Genomic DNA, 7,414 nt, shown 5'->3' on the forward strand with positions numbered 1-7,414 from the left:
TTAAGAAATTCGTCTTCTTTTTGAAGTATTTTAAATATACGATTTTGTTAAGAACTACAAAGAAAAACTTATGATATTGTGACCTATATGATTTACATCACAATATCAAGGCATGATCAAGGATATTGTTGAAAGTCCTAGATCTTAAATCAGCAGTCGGTTTGTATAATGTTGATGCAGGACTTCTGATCTCGACCCTCGATGAGAAACTTTTTATGATATCCTTTGGGATGTTTTCTGTGATCGATGCAAAATATATGTTATGTTAGTTAGACGTAAAAAATAGTTCTAAAAGTTTTTTTTAAAGTTATATAGTGTTTAATATATCAATATATTTTGAATAATTGATGTGTACAATATCGGGTTAGTTTTCTCTGTCGTTGAATAATGGACATTTATTTACTGGGTTCATATTTTACTTATATTCTATTACACCTTTAATTAAATTCTCAACAGTACTATTTTAAATGTGTTCAGCAAGAAATATAGCGTAAATAATTTAATTACATGTTTGAAACATTAACGAATTGCTTTTAACCGATTAAAAAAAGGAACAGATTTTTCAATTCGACCGTATATATTTTTTTATGTAAGTTCGCGGATAACTTCGTCGTTTATAAACCGATATTGATGATTCTTTTTTGTTGGAAAGGAGATGTGACAATGGTTGTGTCATGATAAGGAAACCAGGATCTGATAATGGCATCCCAGAGAAATCGAGGGGAACCTTCAAAAATCGTAGTGTCGACTAGTACGTTTTCTTAAAATTTTTCGTCTACTTACGTTGTCTTGTTGATGTAATTGAAGACGGTTTTTTTCGCTTGCTAGCAGACACAATTATCAACTACTTTACGTGTACTAAGTCTGACTGACCCTTACAAAAAAAAACAGGCTTTTGCCCAGCAGTGGAACGTTACAGTCTGAATCGTGATCGATATGAATTAATGTCGGCTTATTTACGTTTGAGCAAAAATACAATTATATATATTATTGCAAATTCCTCACGTATACGTTATCATAACACTTGTGGATTTTAACTGTGTGTGTGTAGATTAAACTGTCAATGATAAAAATTCGTCGCAAAACAATACAGAAAGTTACTCCAGTAAAAATATATGTCTCAATTATACAATCTTATCGATTATAATCTGATATTTATCTTAGAAATGTTAGAAACGGCAGAGTTTAGGTGCTTGTTTGTTATTCATGAAGACAAACCGTCTGAACGGATTACTGTAAAATTTTGTGTAAAATTTACGGATCAACAGTAATAGATAGACTTAGTTTATGCAAGATATTACCACTTTTATATTAAAACACTGTTGCAGTATTTATATTCTGAATCGGGGGTAGCTTCACTTTTTAACCAACTTCAAAAAAAGGAGGAGCTTACTCAATTTAACCATATATTTATTAATGTATGTTCGGGGATAACTCCGTCGTTTATGAACCGATTTTAATAATTCTTTTTTTGTTGGAAAGGAGATATCCCTAGTTTGGTACTATGATAAAAGTAAACCAGGATCTGATGAAGGGATCCCAGAGAAATCGAGGGAAACTCTCGAAAATCTGCATAACTTTTTACTGGGTGTATCGATTTTAATGATTTTTAATTTAATCGAAAGCCGATGTTTATAATATGGTCACATTTAAATTTCATCGAGATCTGATCACAATTTTTAGAGTAATCTTTGATAATGCGTATATACTTGACTATTCTTTCGTCTACCTACGTTGTATTACTTGTCGATATAATTGAAATCGGTTTTTCTTCGTTTGCCTGCGAACACAATTATAAGATGATGCTTCGAAGCGGCGTATTTCAATAAAGCTAGTTTTATTTTGTTTCTTATTTTAAAATTCCCAGATATTTGAAGTCTAGTGGGTAAAGCCACGAGGTGCATAGCTTAATATTTTATCAAAACGCTGTCGATCACCCGCGGCTACGCCAGCACCAAGCCATGAGAAACGCTTTATATGTTAGTAATACTAAAGACAACTGTACAATTTATTCCTCCAATTTGTTTCTCCGAGTCTATTGGCCATAACGTGATACAATAATGCCTATGGTTTTTCTTGATAAATAATTAACTCATAACTTATTTTTTTGATTTAAACCAGCAGTTACTGAATTAATGCATTCCACTTAATAAAGTCTTCGATATCATAATATTAGTATAGATATCTATGATAATATTATAAAGCATAATTAGATAGATTTACCGAGTACCCATTACCGAGTAAGGCAATATCTATTTATTTCCTCAAATGAACGCGTCGAAATCCACAGGGCGCAGTGAGTAATCTATATAACAATAGTTTTACTTGATATATCTTGTTTTAATGTTAGTTATCGAAACTACGCAAGAGTTAAATTCTTTGCGTAGTAGTTTAGTTTGAGAAGTTCCGTTATCAAACGCGAGCACCTGGAAACTTCAGATATTTATCGTTCGACCTGGTTTCTGTCGGAACGAATTAATAACACGTCGCGAGAGATTAGCTCGAATTTTCCATATCTTTAAAATTTGTTAAAAATATTTCGTTTACCGGATGAATTATAAGATCATATTTATTTCCCGGTCTGTAACTATACAACTAAAATATACAAGTTTTTTAGTTTTACACAGGGGTCTAGGCTCCGAATATGATTTTGTCCCATTCGGTGTCGAGACCCTTGGTCCGTGGGGTCCTAGTGCTATAACACTATTTAAGAAAATAGCAAAAAGGTTATTCGACGTCACAGGAGACCGAAGAGCTGGCAGCTTCTTCGGGCAAAGAATTAGTCTAGCTATTCAAAGGGGGAACGCTGCCAGTATCTTCGGAACCTTGCCTAAAGGGACTACTTTTAATAATATTTTTTAGTTATTATATTATGTATATATATATATATATATATATATATATATATATATATATATATATATATATATATATATATATATATATACTTAAGGTTTTTTTTAGTTTAATGTAATTTATCTAATTATTATTATAATAAAATTGATGAAAAATTCCGATTAAAAAAGTATTTAGTTTTATGTATACTTATATTTTTTTTGTATATTTTTTATAGTGACTATGTTATGTATGTGCTTTTTCCTTTTAAATGTAGATTTAATTCTTCTTTGTTCACTTACAAATGATTGCCCCAGTTCGTTGTAAAATTTGTCTGATAGATCCATAGACAAACGTGACACTATGTGTAATGGCGTTGGTAAAACAAAGAATGAAACTACTAAAATGATTTATTTGAATCCTGCATATTAAATTCCAGGGTACTGATGCATATTATTACGTTTACAAGACAATGCGTTTTCCAATTAGTGTATTAGATGGCCAGTGGCTGGTCTTGATCTTACGATAAGCTATGTAAAATCTGATGATTATTGAATATTTGTATATACACAATAGTCGTCACAAAGTAATAGACCATTTGGACATTTGTCATCGAGACGTAAATAGGGAAGTAACCATACAATTCGGTATTCGATACTTACGATAAATCGATTCAAGTTTTTATGAGTATTTGATCGATTTTATTATGTTATATAAAAAGCATTTGATCGAATTTGAAATTTTGATCAGAAACTTAACTTAAACTTTAATATTGTAGGTAATTTGAAATAATACAATGGTACAAAAGGTAGATTTGTCTTTATTTTATAGTTTTATATTGTTTTCTAATGTTTACACGAATTTTAATCATTATAATGAAACAATTTTTGCAGATTTAATCGCGGTTTATTAGCCAAATCAAAATATTATTTACGGTTTTGAGCGCTAAGCTCTTTTTTTCAGTAAAGATCACAATATTAAATTACGATTAAAATCGAATGAAGCTAGTGAAGTTCAAGCAAAAACAAAGTGAAGTGAAGTAAGCGCCAAAATAATACTCCCAATATATTCTATCATATTATTTAACACGCCAAAAAAAATTACGTATGTTTTAAAAACACTTATTCATAATTCGTTTATTGTTTCTTACAGTTTCGTAGCAAGTAAAGTTCGAAGGTATTTGTCAAATGTCAAAACGGGCCTCTTATTTTGTGAAGACTATAGTACAAGTAGTATAAGTAAATAAATTAAATATCTACACAATACACACACGGTCGTCTGTTCCTATGGTAAGCAACTTAATGCTTGTGTTACAGGTAACGGCCGACTGTTAGAGGTAGTTTTTTGTCGATAAATACATTGCGTACAAAGTACACATATCAGACGTGAAACTTCTTTGGAAAACTAATTTTTGAGTCTCCTTTATATTTATACAAATCTAAAGCTTTAGATTTCCGTTCCAGCGCTATCGACCAAAACGTTGCCGTTTCAACCGTAAAAATTGTACGTGCCTAAAGAAATTTCACTACAATATTACTTATATCAAAATTAATACATATATCAAAGCCAGACTCAAAGCGGGAATCGAACCCAGAACCCCCGTAGTAGAAATGAGAATGCGTCACTACAAACCGAACGAACGGACTTGTCACAAATACAATACAAAAAATATATGCTTTTATTATATACATAATCAGTTTTTATTTTTAATTGATATATATGTATTTGTGTATGTATTATGTATGTATATGTATATGTGTACGTATGTGAGTATAATATGTTCATTTGTATGTTACATAACATTTTTGCGCCCCATCCCACACTCCTTATTTAGTCCTCTGCCCAAAGGTTGCCTGGAAGAGATCGCTGTATTAGCGATAAGGCCGTCTGTTGCAACTGATGCAAATTCTATTTTTATATATCGTTTGTAACGCTGTTAAAACCTTTTATTGGTGTGCGAAAGTATAAAAAATAAATAATAAAAATAAATCAGGTTTTATTTTAATTTGTGTGAGTTGAACTTATAAAACACAATCACAGACAAAATTTGAGTTTGTTTATCACCAGTGTCAGGAAGTGAGATAAAACGCCCACGTAACTGGATTATTTGTTGAATGACGAATTTCATTATCGCGACCTCTAAATTATGTAATGTCATACATTAAATATGTCGTAATTTCTAATTAAATATATGATCTATACAAATACATAAAATTAGAGTGTCTATTTGTAATATTAAAAAAAAACGCTTTTTACTTAATGTATATGGATGTATGGGACAGGGTACTTATACCAAAATAATATTTTTTACAATTTTCGTTTGTCTGTCTGTCTGTCTGTTTGTTCCGACTAATCTCTGAAACGGCTGGACCAATTTTGACGGGACTTTCAAGGCAGATAGCTGATGTGGTAAGGAGTAACTTAGGATACTTTTATTTTAAAATTTTATTTATTTAATAACTTCGCGAACTGAGCAATAACTTTTTTGTTAAATTCCTCGCGGATGAAGTCGCGGGCACAGCTAGTATATAAATAAAATGAAATCGGCGAAATCCTCAACTTTTGGACGACCGCACTAAATTCGTCTTTTTTCTGTGCTATTTATTATCAAGACAAGTTTGTATGCTAAAGAAAAATGTTAAAATATGTATATATTTAGGAAAAAAGAACGCCATGAAATTAAAAAAATGACAAATCATAACATGTAAGATATATTAGTTAACAACGGCTCTGGTGCTGTGGTGCGTGTAGGCGCCTAAACACCGGCGGTTAGCGGGTTCGATCCCCGCTCGGCATAGACATTTGTATTTGTATAAATATTTCATTACAGTTTAGATGTCTGCCTTTGGATTTCTAAATGGAGACTTAGGCCTATGCCCAGATATAGGACGTTATAGGTTAAATTGTTTCATATCGTTAAATATATAAATAAATAAATATTTAAATTTATTTCTGTACACTACATTACATACGTGCGTTAGTAAATAAATAAAAAAAAAAATTAAAAAATCACAGACTTATTCAACTGCTCGATTCTGGAATCTGTAACATATCGTTTGTATGAGATGAGAAATGCTTAACGAAATGCATGTTCTGTTTTACTTCGGCGATAAATTAAACACAGCGGTCTTTTATCGAAAGTTTGTAGTTTCAAAAGCGGTTTCAGTGACGCATTTGTAAATTGACATTCACGGCTATTTGTTGTTGCGATTTTATTCACGTTACCTTTTATTTATTGACGTTAAGTGCTGTTTTTATTTTGTTTTATTATTTTAACTTTTGTATTGTAAGTTTAGAAATGAGTAAATGACTTTCGAAGTGCTAGGGTTGTGACTTTAGTTGAAATCAACGCAGTATTGCTTGATACTTCAAATTCATTTATAATAATTGAAGATAGTCTCGTGGCTGACTTTTGTTTTTCATAATCTTCCCGCCAACAGTTCTTACTCGCGATTTTCCTTGATTTTTCACTTTTATAACGATTTATTACACAATATACACACATACCTACATAATATATGTCGTAAAACACACACTGACACTCATACGTGACTGTCAGTTCACATCTCACTTAATCACATCAAACACATTATTGATAAAATACATCAGGATTAGCAGGGCATCAGGTTTAGCTTGTACTGGGACTTCAGTCACTAGTCCAGACTAGCGATCAAAAAAGAGACGTCAAAATGTATACCTACTTCAAAAAAAATTGTCTAAAATGAGTTACCTAACTGTACTAATAGAGATAGTATTGATGCCTTAACGTGATTCTAACGTGAGTACTGTGTGGCTACGGTACGTACTGTGTGGCTACGGTACGTACTGTGTGGCTACGGTACTAAAGAATATAGCCACCCCTCTCTTTCCGTGGGTGTCGTAAGAGGCGACTAAGGGATAACACAGTTCCGCTACCACCTTGGAACTTAAAAAGCCGACCAGTGGCGGGATAACCATCCAACTGCTGGCTTTGAAATACACAGGCCGAAGACGGGCTGACGGCTTAGCCAGCCCTGCGGTCACCAACCCGTCTGCCCAGTGTGGTGACTATGGGCAAAACACTTGAGTTCACGTTATTTTTGGCGTAAGCTTGTGGATGCCTATTATGTCCAGCAGTGGACTGTATAGGCTATAATGATGATGACGACGATGAACGTGATTCTCCGTGCACGGTGGAAGTGCTCTGTTTCAAAAACATAAATTTAATTTCCAATAAAATATGTCAGAGTTTTTAAACAATAACTTGAGGAGAGAAATCTCACATTGCGGCTTATTTCTTTCCTTTTATTTAAACGCACATTAGATGCAATAAATAGTACAAAACGCGTTAATGATACGCTAAAAGCTTTGTTGGCAACATTGGTTAAGAATAAACGTTTTACGTGGATATGATTTACGACTATTTTTAAGTGTAAAACTACAATTTACGCGTTCGTTGCTTGTAAGTTTGAAATTAACGGCATTCGAAATATAATAATAAAAAGTGTGTATGTCAGCTGCGACGCACGACCTGAGGTTACTCCTTTAAATCGACTGTCTAAATAGGCACAAAAAAAAATGTGGTGTCATAGGACACCAG

The sequence above is a fragment of the Melitaea cinxia genome, chromosome 5 (assembly GCF_905220565.1).
Source record: "Melitaea cinxia chromosome 5, ilMelCinx1.1, whole genome shotgun sequence".
Taxonomy (NCBI): domain Eukaryota; kingdom Metazoa; phylum Arthropoda; class Insecta; order Lepidoptera; family Nymphalidae; genus Melitaea; species Melitaea cinxia.